The 14,104-nt window shown below is 47.0% G+C and overlaps 1 pseudogene; it reads right to left on the bottom strand.

Annotated features, from left to right (window-relative positions):
* Positions 1–13,449, bottom strand: part of LOC138559119 (zinc finger protein 84-like) — a 122,020-nt pseudogene extending 108,571 nt beyond the window's left edge.
* Between the last annotated feature and the right edge of the window lie 655 nt (positions 13,450–14,104).

The following is a 14,104-nucleotide window of genomic DNA, read 5'->3' as shown; positions in this document are numbered from 1 at the left end:
ACACACACATCCTCCTCACTCCTTACCATACTTTTGTTACACTGCTCTCCTGTCTCCATATCACCCTTCACCCCATGTGCTCTAGCAATCTTCCCTTTCGACCAGACTTCTCCTCCTTCGAGGATAACTACCCCCTTCCTAACTGCGGAAATTCTCCAAGGACGCATGTACTTGCTGTCCAAAAATTTGTTGACCAATCTTGGATTTTTCACATACACCATCTCTCCCACCTTCCATTCCTGATCCTTCACTTTTTCACGAGAATCAAACCCAAGTTAATTCTTCTCCTGGATCCCCTTGATATACTTCATAATCTGCTCTCTGTCCACTTGCACCACATTGGCCATCCCTAACCATCCCGGACACAGTTTTGTCCCTGGTTCTCTACCTTTGAGAGTACAAAAGGTGAAATCCTAGTCACCGAGTGTGGTGTGGTCACATAATTCCACGTCAAATTCCAACATCTCTCTCCACGACTGTCTTACTCTCATAGCTAACTGCAGACCCTCTTTCAAAAAACGGTTAACTCTCTTCACCAGGCCATTGGCCCTGGGGTGGTACAACGCAGTCCTGACATGCCTAATACCGTAGCTACTGAGAAACTTCTTCATTGCTAATGAGACAAACTGAACCCCATTATCTGAGACATGCTCAGTGGGAACACCCTCTCTAAAGAAAGTTTTCTCTAAAAATGCAATGAGTTCTCTAGCCGTGACTTCCCTCACCGCTTCCCATTCAATCCATTTTGTGTGAAAATCAACCAACACAAACAAAAACCTCAACCCATCTCCCAAACCCATAATGAGCCCCATGATATCCACAGCAACTTTAGACCAAGGTTGTTCCGGTACCATATTTGGAACTAACAGAGTTTCCCTTACCACTTTCGTTTTGTCACTTATTTGACACTCCATGCAGTCTTTCACCCACCTTTCCGCCATTTTGTCAATGTGTGGCCACCAGTAACCTGGCGGAGTTTCCTCTTCATCGCCCCTTCCCTTGGGTGACCCTCATGAGCCAGCTCCATTAGACTCTGCCTGATTGACTCTGGAGGAACCACACATCATCCTCTCCTCAGTCTGTCCTCATGTATGTTAAGCTCCTCCTTGACTTCCCACCATATGTCAAATCTTCTATCCAAACTACTCTTTTGGGGCCATCCCTTCATCAGAATCTTCCCCCTGCAACCATTTCTCTTGAGCAACTGCCCCTTTCACTTCAGCTACCACTGATTCCTCCACTGTCTCACCCTCCACAATCTCAGTTTTACTCATGGGCATCCTAGAAAGGCAATCCGCTACAACATTTTTCTTCCCAGGCAAGAAACTCAGGTCAAAATTATACCCTTGAAGACCCAAACCCCACCTGCTTATCCTGGGTGAACCTAAAGCCCATCTCCCACTCTCAAACAACTGCACTAATGGCTTATGATCAGAGCGAACCACAAATCGTCTGCCCCACAAGAAAAACTTAAAATGCATAACGTCCCAGAACATGGCCAGTGTCTCCCTCTCGATAACTGACTATTTGGACTCCGCCCCTCTCAACGCTCTTGATGCAAATGCGATAACTCTCTCCCTATTCTCCTTATCAAACTGTACTAACGTCGCTCCAAAACCCAACAAACTAGCATCTACAACCAGAACTGTCTTGTCCATGGGATCAAACCTTCCAATAGACGGTGCCTTACTGATTGCTTCCTTGATACTTTCAAAAGCCATACCACACTCCGGAGACCACTCAAACCTTGATCCCTTCTTGAGTATCATTCTTATGGGAGCAGACACCATAGCAAAATCTTTTACAAATCTATGGTAATATTCAGCAAGACCTAAAAAGGACCTCACCTGGTCTTTGTCAGTTGGTATAGGAGCCTCTTTTACTGCTTCCACCAAACACCTTTTCGGTCTCACACCCAACTCATTGATTTTATGTCCAAGATACTCTACTCTCTCGACAGCAATCTTACACTGATCTCTCCTCACAGTCAGACCAGCCTCTGACAATCTGCTCAACACTTGTCTTAAAACCTCATTATGTTCAGACTTTGAATTAGCAAACACAAGCATATCATCCTGGAACACCACAATGTTCTTCTCACCCTCCATAACCATGTCCATCACCCTTTGAAATACTAGCGCTGCTGAGGCAAGGCCGAATGGCATTCTGCGATATTTAAAAGTACCAAAAGTTGTTATGAACACCGTTAGATGCTGGCACTCCTCCTTCAAGGGAATCTGATGATAAGCTTGAGAAAGGTCAACCACAGAGAATACCTTAGCCTTATTGAGAGTCGATAGCTTGTCACTAATTATCGACAAAGGATGTCTGTCCACAAGAATGTTCCTGTTAATGTCTCTCATATCCACACAAAGTCTTCTGTCTCCATTTGCCTTTGCTGCCACCACTACTGGCGATAGCCATTCCAAACTCTCACTTTCCTCAATAATCCCCTTCTGCAATAAGGTCTCAATCTCAGTTTTTAGTTTATCTTTTAGGTCATGAGGTATCGGTCTCAGTTTGTGCACTTTAGGGACTGCTCCTGCCTTCAAGCGAATCTCATGCTCAAAACCTTTAAGCATCCCCAAATCTCCTTGAAAAACCTTCGGAAACTCTTCTTCCCACTTGTCTCGAATTTCAGCAACTGAAACTGGTTCCTCGGCACTTGCTTGTATCCTGATCCCAAGTTTGTGCTGCTCCTCCCAGCCCAACAGGGACGAGCCTTCTTGCATCACATATACTTCTGAATCACAACTCCTACCCTTATACTTAATGACAGCTTGGAATTTGCCCAATAAGTGGATTTTAACGTTGCCATAAGCATATGGCTCTATCTTTTACTCCTTCAGCTCACTCACTCTACCTTGTAGACAAACTTTGTATGTCTTCCTTGAAATCAGAGTCCATGGGGAGCAACTATCCACCTTCAAAGCCACCACCCTACCATTCGTTAGAAAAACATCCGTCTGGATACTACGCTTGTTGGATACTTCTGAAATTTCTAGTACGTGTTTGGCCTGAGGTACTTGGCCAATTTCTGCTTTCTCTTCTTGCTCCGAAATCCTTGCACCTGAACCAATGCATTGTACCTGTCCTGATTCGCTACATACTCTGGCGAAATGTCCCTTCTTCTTGCATTTTAAACAAAAAATGTTCCTTGCAGGACAAAATGCGCTTGTAGAGATGTGGCGATTGCTGCCACATTTATAGCATATGACTTCTTTACCCACATTCATTTTCTTAAATCCTCTCACTGTTGCCACCTCACCCTCCTGTTTATCACTCTTCATGGTGGACATGTATTTGTGGGTTTGTTCCATGCCTCGGGCAGTCTCTATTGCCACTTCCAGGGACACATGCTTAGTCAACATCCTCTCCAGTATCTTCATGTTATTAGTACAACCTCAAATGGCTGGGGGGGACACCTCATGCAGCCCTCCCTGAGCCTCCTAGGATGCATGAGGTGGGGACCTCCATTTGGGGTGGGGGGGAGAGTGCAACCCCCCGTTGCAGTACAACATTCACTGCTAATTTAGGGTGCCCCTCAGCCACCCCTAAAAAGCAGCCTACAATTTTGTATTCTTTTTTTTGTTTACCCAACTACGCTTGGCGCAGATGGCCACATTAGTGTGCCCATCCTCCCCCAAGGTGGGTAAACACTACTGCCCCATGCAATGGGGGGGGCTGTCTGGGAGGTTTGGTGTTTGGCTGGGCTGACACGGATAATTTATGTGTTCCTTTGTTTCCTTTACAGTTCTTGTGTAGTTCAAGCTTCTCCCGTGTTATGTAAGTATTGACTTTTGGTTATGGGTACATTGTTTATGTGGGGGGCGGATTGCTACTCGGGTGGGTGGAAACTGGCCCTGTAGTGTTGGTGGTGTGAACGGGATTGGGTGCTCTGGGGAGGTATTGGGGTGGCCAGGGACACAGTTGCCGTGGTAGGTCACAAATTTCCCCCCAGAGCAGCTAAACAGTGCTGTTTCCCTGGGAGGGCAGTTTGCCATGTAGCTATCAGTACAAGTTTTGTTTTTTTGTGCTGGGGGTAGCCATACGCCTATTTCTCTTATTTCCATTTCCTATCAGTGTGCAGTGTAGCCTTCCGTGGTGGTAGATGACTGGGATGTGCCATGTATCGGGTGGTAGAAATCGAAAAGATAGCAGACACCCCCAAGACAGTTTAGATGTGTTATTGGTAGGCTAAGTACTGAATGTAATTATTTTTTCTTTCCTTTGCAGTTGTGGCTCCTGGAAAGCTTTCACTGACTGATGTAAGTACTGCATATAATATTTTTGTAGATATCCATTGTAATGTGGAGGTGGGTGGTTACTGTGGTGGGAGGAACTGTGGCTGCAGTGTCAGTGGTATGGGTGGGAATGGGTAGTGGGGAGTTCCTGGGGGCAATGATGGTTGTGGCTTGCATAGAGGAAGGTGGTTGCTTTGCAGAAATACAAATGGGGTAATGATAACTAACAGCAGTGTCACAAAAATGTTTGCAGTAGTAATGCAGATGGTCATTTCTTCTGAGCATGCAATGCCCACGTGGTACGGAGCTCATTCCTTTTATTGCAATGGGCACCATTTCTGTCATCCAAGTCCAGGAGTGGTCCCAGTGTGACCCGCCAGAGTCCCCATCCTTTCACAGGGGGCAAAGCTGTAGCGCAGGATAGCCAGAGGGGCAGGACAGTCAGGGGGTGATGTCACTGGCCTTGGGTGCCCGTCTCCCATGTGAGTCTTTTATCCCCCAAGTTCAGCAGTGGTTGCAGGGTGCCCCGGCAGGGTGCCCATCCCTTCCTGGAGGGGAAAGATGTAGCGTTGGCCAGGCGGAGATGTAGGATGGTTGTGGTTGATGTGTGTGACTCTGACTGCCTCTCTGCCTTGTTGAAAAGTGTGCCAGCAATTGTCTGGAAGGGTATGGCATGTACTTTCCTTTTGTTCCCTGTCTGAGTTTTGATTGCCTCTGCCTTTTCAACTCACCCAATCACTAATACGTTACATGGTTACTTCTCAACGCCATTTCCCATGCATCAGCATTTCATGGAGGAGGGGAGGGTGCAACGCACGTTGGCTGTCTCTGAATTGGTACTGTGGGTGCAATCCTCGTCTCCACACTTGTATTTCTGTAATGTATAGTGGAAGAGGACATCTTCCTTACATTTTTTGTTATCTTTGTTTTAGGTGCAGGTATGTTGTAGTTGTCTACCCACTTGTAAGTAAGCAGTGAGCTGGTCCTTAGCATTTCACGTGAGTGTTTGCAAAATTGTACTCCGTTTTTTGTAGTGTGCTCAGAGTACGTCATATTGCAGAGGGTTGCTACAGTTTGTGAGCAGAGTTCGGACGTTTTGGCGTCCCTGTGTGGTGTAGGTTTGTGGCATTGCATAGCACTTACTCTACTAGGTTCCACACTTTGAGAAGCACACATAGTTATTGTTTCAGTCTTTCTCTGTTCTTTGGACAGTGAAGGGTTCCATAGCGACTGTAGTCATGGCTTCTCGGCGACGATCCCTGTCTGGTGCACAGGCGTTAGCTGCACTGCTGGAATCTGGCTCAGAGCATGGCACAGAGGTGGATATGGAATCTGATACAGATACTGCTTCTGAGGGTCAGCATGAAAGTGATTGGGGAAGTGATTTCTCTGTGGATGGTAGTTCTTCCTGCTCATCATCTGAGGACGAAGAGGTGGAAAGAGTACATGCACCTATTCCCATCTTTCCGACACACAGTATTTCCACCCTTCCCACACGCAGGAGACCTGTAAGGGGGAGGGCACAAGCAGGACGTGCAAGGCATGTGCCAGTTCCTGTCATGGATGATGAGTCAGAGTGGGTGCCTCCAGCAATGGCACAGCCTGTTGTGCCCCCTTTCACTGGAATATCAGGGTGCACAGTAAATACAGAGAGGTTTCAGCCTATTGACTTTTTCAACCTTTTTGTTGATGATGGGTTAATTGCAGATATGGTTCAGTAAACCAATTTGTATGCTGCACAGTTCTTGCGGTCAAGGGGTCCCACTCTGAAACCCCATTCCAGAGCACAAGCATGGGTTCCAACAACCAATCTTGAGATGAGAAAATTTTGGGGTCTCATTCTGAACATGGGAATATCGCCGAAGCCGTCTGTCGCAATGTACTTGTCTACTGTAGCGGTTCATGCAACCCCGTTTTTTCCAGCTACAATGAGTAGGAATCGCTTTCAAGCACTGCTACGTATGTTGCATTTCAATGACAACTCGGCAGCATTACCCAGAACGGACCCAAACTTTGATAGGCTGTTCAAACTTCAGCCACTTCTGAAGCACTTGACTCAGTGATTTGCAGAGGTGTATGTTCCTAGCCAGAACATATCCATTGATGAGTCATTGATGTTGTACAAAGGCCGGCTAGTGTTCAAGCAATTCATTCCTAGCAAGAGAGCACGATATGGGATCAAGTTTTACATGGTGTGTGAAATTACCACTGGGTATGTCTGCAACATGAGAGTCTACACTGGGAAAGACTCTACCCTAAATCCTCCGGGCTGCCCAGCCCATTTAGGGACAACTGGGAAGATTGTTTGGGATCTTCTCACTCCATGGCTCCACAAGGGTCACCATTTGTATGTGGACAATTTCTACACAGGAATTCCACTGTTCAGGGAATTGTTCAATGTGGACACACTGGCATGCGGTACAATGCGCTGTAACCGCAAAGGCTTCCCCAGAAAATTTGTGTGCAAGAACTTGGCCAAGGGAGAATGTATGGCATTGCGGCGGGATGAACTGTTGGCAGTAAAATTCTCCCACAAAAGGGATGTGTACATGCTGAGTACTATTCATGATGAAAGTACTTCAGCAGTCACTGAGCGCGGCATACTCAACAAGTGTGGAAGCCCAACTGCATTCTGGACTACAACAAGTACATGGGTGGAGTAGATAAAAGCGACCAAGTGCTTGAGGCATACAAGGCTGAACAGAAGTCGCGCTTCTGGTACAAAAAGTTGGACACACGCATTATGCATATAGCAACGTTCAATGCTTATGTGGTGTACCGTGCAGCTACTCCACAAAACAACTTGTCCTTATTGAACTTTGAAATAGAAATTGTTCAATCGCTGACTATAGTCCATGTAGAAATTCCCTCTGTGCCAGAGGTAGAAGATGTGGCCAGATTGCAAGATCAACACTTTGCTGATTTTGTTCCTGCCACACCAATGAAGACACACCCTTACAGAAGACGTAAGGTGTGTAGAAAACAAGGAGTGAGGAAGGATACTCGGGCGTACTGTCCCCAATGCCCTTCCAATCCAGGCCTCTGCCTACAGCCTTGTTTCCTTTTGTATCATACAAAGGAAAAGTTTTGGGAGATGGACTGATTTCCCGAAATGGCCATCATCCCTTGAAAGGAACCCTTGGACTCTGATTTTGTGCACCTCTTACAAAGGCACGGCACTCCTGCTCCCTGCACTGGAGGTGTACCATCAATGAAAATGCAACAGCATTTCACCTCACGTCACTTAATTTAGCGTGCCTTCACGAGCATTGCAAGTGCTGCTCCCTCCACTGGAGGGATGCGTTGGTGAAGATGGGAACACCATTTCAGTTCCCTTCACTCAAGGGGTGTATTTTAGAAATAGTACACACCACTTTGGCTCCCTCCCTTGAGGTCGAAGTGTCATGAAAGTGGTACTTGGACACCTACATGGCGGTGGTGTCGTGCGTACCTCGTACCACCCTGCCCTCTTAATTGTTTTACCGTACCTTGTGGTGTGTGTGGTGTAGCTGAAATGTCTTCTGTAGGAATGAATTGGATACGATTGGTGTGTGAGTGAGGTATAGCAATATAGAACATGCAGATCTCATTTCTGTGAATGCACTTTCCCAGCGCTGCAGAAATGAGTAGCATGTTAGAGGGTGTTAGCTTTGTGTGGGTAAGGTTGCGCATATTACTGCTGTAAAAATCTTGATATGGACATACTTGAAGTTGGTGTGAGAGACAGCGCCTGTCGGCCAGGTAGCCAAGGGAGCCAATGTGCACTTGCTATCAGTGTGCAGATACGATTGTTGGCACATGCCATTTGAATGCAGACAGTTGATGTGCAATTGCTGGAAAATGATGTGAAAGATGTTGCCTGGAGACACGGTTGCATTGTGAGCACACGGACACATGGGACAAGTGTGCAGATACGCTTGCTCTGGCGCAAGTGATTTGGTAGAGGTGCGACTGCTGACATGGATGCCGACTGGCTGCAGACACAAAAGTTGAATGAATGGCCAGTGATACGGTGGGTGCCTTGCCGTGGCATCACTGCTCACAAGGACATTCCTCCTTGTGCTAAGCAGGGAGGCTTGTCCGTGTGCTAAACCCCACCTTGCTTGTCCGACTGCATTGTGTCGTGAATGTATGAGAAGTGTGAGCAAAGGTGCATGTGAAGGGGCTTACTGACAGCACTTTCCTATGTACTAAGAGCACTAAAGACCACTTGCTGTGCAAATGATGTACCCATTCTCCCTCAGGTACGACACCCACGCATACTAGGTCTGCCTTTCATTGGGACACCTGTGGGAACGTGGGACGGTAGGCCATGTGGTGCTGGCGACGTGTTTCAGTGGGTGACCAAAGGGAAATGTCTGAGAATTGTCTTCATTTCCGGCCATTTTCAGAGACATTTCCCTGTGTCCACTCACCGAAACACATCGCCAACGACAGATGTCATACCTTCTCGCGTTCCTACCGGTGTCCCGACGAAAAAGGTACCTCGCATGTGTGGGTGCACCTACCGGGGGCGCAAAAGGAAAAGGTTAACCCACTGGTAAGCCCAAGCCTTTCGCCACTGCCCATTTTGTTCATGTGGGCAACCTACAGATTTGGGCCTAGGGTGTCGAAGCCAGCAAGGGAAACGGGGAACCCCATGCATTTCCCAAAAGAGGACACCCGTGGGAATCCACAGAGGTCTGCCTTGCGCAAATTGTCCCAGTTTTTATTAGCCACAATCCCCAAAAAAGTGTGATATTTGGTGGGGAAAAAACACAGTGTTCACTTTGTCTGGGGTTCTGGGTAATAAATCATGGGGCGCTTTGCGCAAGTCAGACCTTCCGTTTCCCTTGGTGGCTTGGACACCCGAGGCCAATATCTGTATGTTGTGCCGGTCGGCAGAATGGCTGAGATTCCGCTTTGAAAACAGACTTGGGGTTACTTGCGTTTTAGGCTTTCCCCTAGGCGACCAGGTAGGTGCACCCACACATGTGAGGTACCGTTTTCATTGGGACACCTGTGGGAACGCGGGACAGTAGGCCTTGTGTTGTTGGGGGCGTGTTTCGATGGGTGCATCGAGCGAAATGTGCGGAAAATGCGTTTTTTTTTCCCACATTTCGGACTTTGCGGGGGTGTCTGGGTAATAAATTCTGCGCCGATTTGCGCAAATCATACCTCTGCGGATTCCCACGGGTGTCCTCTTTTCGGAAATGCATGGGGTTCCCTGTTTTCCTTGGTGGCTTGGACACCCGAGGCCCATATCTGTATGATGTGAGAGTGTGACATTTCAGGTGTGAAAACGGACTTGGGGTTACTTGTGTTTTAGGCTTTCCCCTTGGCAGCCAGATAGGTGCACCCACACATGTGAGGTACCGTTTTCATCGGGACACCTGTGGAAACGCGGGACGGTAGGCCATGTGTTGTTGGTGGCGTGTTTCGATGGGTGAGCCGAGCGAAATGTGCGGAAAATGCGTTTTTTTCCCCACATTTCAGACTTTGCGGGGGTGTCTGGGTAATAAATTCTGGGGCGATGTGCGCAAATCATACTACTGCGGATTCCCACGGATGTCCTCTTTTCGGACATGCATGGGGTTCCCTGTTTTCCTTGGTGGCTTGGACACCCGAGGCCCATATCTGTATGTTGTGCCGTTCGGCAGAATGGCTGAGATTCCGCTTTGAAAACAGACTTGGGTTTACTTGCGTTTTAGGCTTTCCCCTTGGCGGCCAGGTAGGTGCACCCACACATGTGAGGTACCGTTTTCATCGGGACACCTGTGGGAACGCGGGACAGTAGGCCATGTGTTGTTGGGGGCGTGTTTCGATGGGTGGGCCGAGCGAAATGTGCGGAAAATGCGTTTTTTTCCCACATTTCAGACTTTGCGGGGGTGTCTGGGTAATACATTCTGGGGCGATGTGCGCAAATCATACCTCTGCGGATTCCCACGGATGTCCTCTTTTCGGAAATGCATGGGGTTCCCTGTTTTCCTCGGTGGCTTGGACACCCGAGGCCCATATCTGTACGTTTTGCCGGTCGGCAGAATGTCTGAGATTTCTCAAATGAGACCTTCATTTAGTCGCTGCTTTAGGCACCATACTCTTTTGAAACCTGCACAAGTCACCTACCCTTGAAAAGGTCTGCCTGTGCTCTTTCAAAAAATGTATGCTTGCCGTTCCTCACCACATTGGTTTTCCCGATTTACACATGCTAAGTGTGTCTGTTCAGGCCGTGAGCATAAAACTCCTGTGTACCATGGCTCAGTGTGTGGCTTGTGGTATTGCTTGTTTTGTAAAACACTATAAAAAATGTGTGCTCTCCTAACTGCAAGAGTCAGGGGAATGTAGCGGAGCATTGCTTTTCACAAAATTCATAGAAGCCATTGCCGTACCAAGCCAACCATGTCCAACACATACCTTTTTTTTCGGTCATTTTCCCGCTTTTCCCCCAATCTATGGCAGTTTCCCCTACCTAGTTGTTGCCTGACCTACACAAATCACCCCTTCCTAAACTTGGAATTTTGTCTAATTTTCAGAAATATATGCCTTTCTGTCCTCCAATTCGGCTTTCCTACCTTTTTCATCCATTCCGTCCATGCATGTCCAATTGGCAAAAATGGCCAAAATCGCCTACCTCTCACAAAATGGTTGATAACAACATCAAAATATTTTTTTTTCATTTCCACTCAACCTGTTCCTGAAAGCCAGGAAATTGGGGAACTTAACACAGCAAACCATTTGTTCCTAGCACTTACAAGGAAAAAACCACAGGCTTCTTTGTACATCATTCTATTGGCATTTTTTGAAAAAACACAACATTTTCGCACTTTTTGCTTATTTTCTCTCACCCCTCTACAGCAACCTAGGATTCCTGGGTGGCATTACAACCGCCTACATGTGGGGAAAAAAAGGAGCCAAATTTGGCCGAGATTCCTCATGTAACAAAAAAGTTACAAGCCATTGAATGGCCACATACCGAAATCACCAAAAAAGGCCTTGGCACTGGGGAGAAATCCCCATGGCACTTAAGGGGTTAATAAACACAACCTTCCAGCACTGTGACACCACCTTTCTAGAATGTCACTAATACACCTTGAAAACATAAAGTCTCTGCACGTTTTTGGTATAAACAAACGGCTGTCTTCTTTATCTCCCAGGCCAGTTGGGCTTGTTTTGCTGGAAACTGTTGCTGGCTTGTGGGCGGTTCAGGGAACGGGGCTGTATCCACGTCTAGTATGAGTGGACCCCCCCCCACGTTGCACGTCTGTTTTTCACTGCCTCCCTCTGCCCCTCCTTACCTCGTATGCCGCTATGGAGGATGAGTGCTGAGAGGCGTTGTCGCTCCCCCTGCAAGGTCTGCCCGGAGCGATCCGCTGGCTGTCCAAGGACCTTCTCCTCCGACGTGCTGCTTCGCCGTCCAGCTTGGGAGTTACGCAGGACCTTACAGTTCATCGGAGGCCCGTATACGACGGCGAGGTGCCCTGCCGTGCAGCCTCCAGCCATGAGGGCCCGCAAGGAGTAGCCTCGTCGCCAATGTAATAATCACTGGACGCGGTGAGTGAATCATAAACTTTAAGTTTATTAGAGCGGGCCCGCAGGTAGGTCCTCTCACAGCTTCACAAGTTACGGACACTCGTGTCACGCGAACCAAGCTCTAAAGAAAGTAAACAAGGAGAAAGGTTTGCGTGACACAGCGTTCTGATTTACATCAACACTACAAAACCCTTTTGACACCTAAGCCAACCAAGGATCACCAAAAACTGGTATACGTTACAACACATTCAACCCAGAGCAAAAGAATAAAAAGAATCATTCAGAAGCATTGGCCCATGTTGCAAATGGATCCAAAATTACAACATCTCTTTCCGGAAACCCAACATTTGTTTATAGGAACAACAAGTCACTACGCAACAGTTTAATCAGAGCAGACATAACAACCACAATTACAGAGATACCCACTCACAAAGGAACCATACCGTGCCTGAATTGTCAGCATTGCAGTAATATAATAAAAGGGAACAGGATTAGACATCCACACACAGGGAAAGTCATCCCCCCTCAAGCATTCCTGCACATGTGACTCGTCCAATGTCATCTATGGTCTAAAGTGTCCCTGTGGTCTCTTCTATGTAGGCATGACCACGAGAAAGGTGAAAACACGCTGGGCGGAGCACAAATCAAATATCAGAGTAAGGAGTCAAAAGTCGCCAGTGGCAATGCCTTTTGCAGAAGCCAGACACTCAGCAGCGCAGCTAAAATGCCTTATACTGGAACAGGTTAGATAGTGCCACAGAGGTGGTGATTTAGTGAGAAAATTACATCAGAGGAAATTGTGTGGATCGATTTACTTCACTGCCTTAGCCCTAGGGGCATGAATGTGGACTTTGATTTGATGTGTTATGTCTGATGAGTTACATTTGATTTTGATCCAATTAGACCTTGAATTGATGTACTATATTTAATATCATGAGCGGCTGCTATATCCTGAGGGAATTGGCAACTAACAACGGCAGGACTTTGTACAGAATGATTAGGGTGATTTAACTGGTACCTACACCCTGCATGAGGACTTTTGATTCGTTGTGCCATGCTGGATATGTCATATCTGATTTAATCTAATGTGGACACTGATCTGATGTGTTATTTCCAAGCCCTATGCTAGGGCTGAACATGGAGCCAGGAGAGGCTTAGATTGTGAACGTCGTTCAGATCTTGAGTGAATTGGACACCTAACGACGGCAGGACTATGTATAAAACTATGAATGCCAATTAACCAGTGTTTTTCATCTGGTACTGATTAAGTGTAAATGGTAATATGACAAAAGCTGATGTGTTATCATTGTCTGCGTCATCCCCACTCACCCGGATAACACTCCATGGTGCGGAATTCCCCTCACAATCTGTGAATTAGGATGCCCAACCGGATGAGAAACTAGCTGTCTTAACACTGCCTAGACCCTGTAGACGATGTATAGTATGTGTAGGGAGGAGACCTAACTCACCATTATGGTCACCCCGTATGAGTTATGAATCATTGTACATTTTGTTTCACACCTAGACGTTACCTTCTTGGACAGGGGCAACTCCAGCCTGCATAGTGTCCCCATAGACATAGATCTGCTGTACACTACTTAGAAAAAGAATGGGTCTCTTTTTCGAATTATGGACCCCTACAGGGACGTCCCAGGGACTTTTGGAGCGCGGCAGCTGCTTTACAAACAGTCTGCAGTGTAATAAATGTAGTGCACATGCGCGTAGGATATGCGACTCTGTCCTGTTATTAGGACGAGCCTGCAGACACTACAAACACATGACACGCATGCGCGCTAGAACAGTGGTCTCTTCACAAAGAGCGTGTCGCTCTCCGTGCGCATGCGCTGTACTGCGACCAAGCAGTGAGTAACTACAGCCCCCGTACTACAGTCTGTATTCCCACGCTGCACTGACAGGAGCCTGATGTGTCTCCCCACAAGAGCTAAACCACAACCATCTAGTGCCTTAACACAGCGCTCACTGGCACTCGTGAACTCAGAGTTAGTAATCCTGCATTGGCAGATTTGTATTTTAATATGAAACAAAAGCATGACTGCTTTGAAGTCACTCGACTAACGTAGCTATTTCTTCTAGTACCTGTCACTAACTCACGGGACACTTCTCCGTTTGGGAGAGTTTCAAACTTGGCAAAACTTCTTTTATTGAACACGGGCGGATCACTTTGGATACTTTTCTTTTTAAAACAATAAGGGTAATATACAAAACACTACAGTAATTGGAACCCTCTGGGGTTGCAAACACTTTACACTCCCTTTTGCCTCTATTTAGAGTCTGGTGTTTTGAGTTCGCCTGTTTGAGGTGGAAAGTGACACATACAAGTGCGAAAGTGC

This window comes from Ambystoma mexicanum, unplaced genomic scaffold (genome assembly GCF_040938575.1).
Source record: "Ambystoma mexicanum isolate Mex_15411 unplaced genomic scaffold, UKY_AmexF1_1 Mex_scaf39, whole genome shotgun sequence".
In the NCBI taxonomy this organism is placed as follows: domain Eukaryota; kingdom Metazoa; phylum Chordata; class Amphibia; order Caudata; family Ambystomatidae; genus Ambystoma; species Ambystoma mexicanum.
Note: the sequence above shows the minus strand (reverse complement) of the source record. Positions and strands in the feature narration are given on the sequence as shown.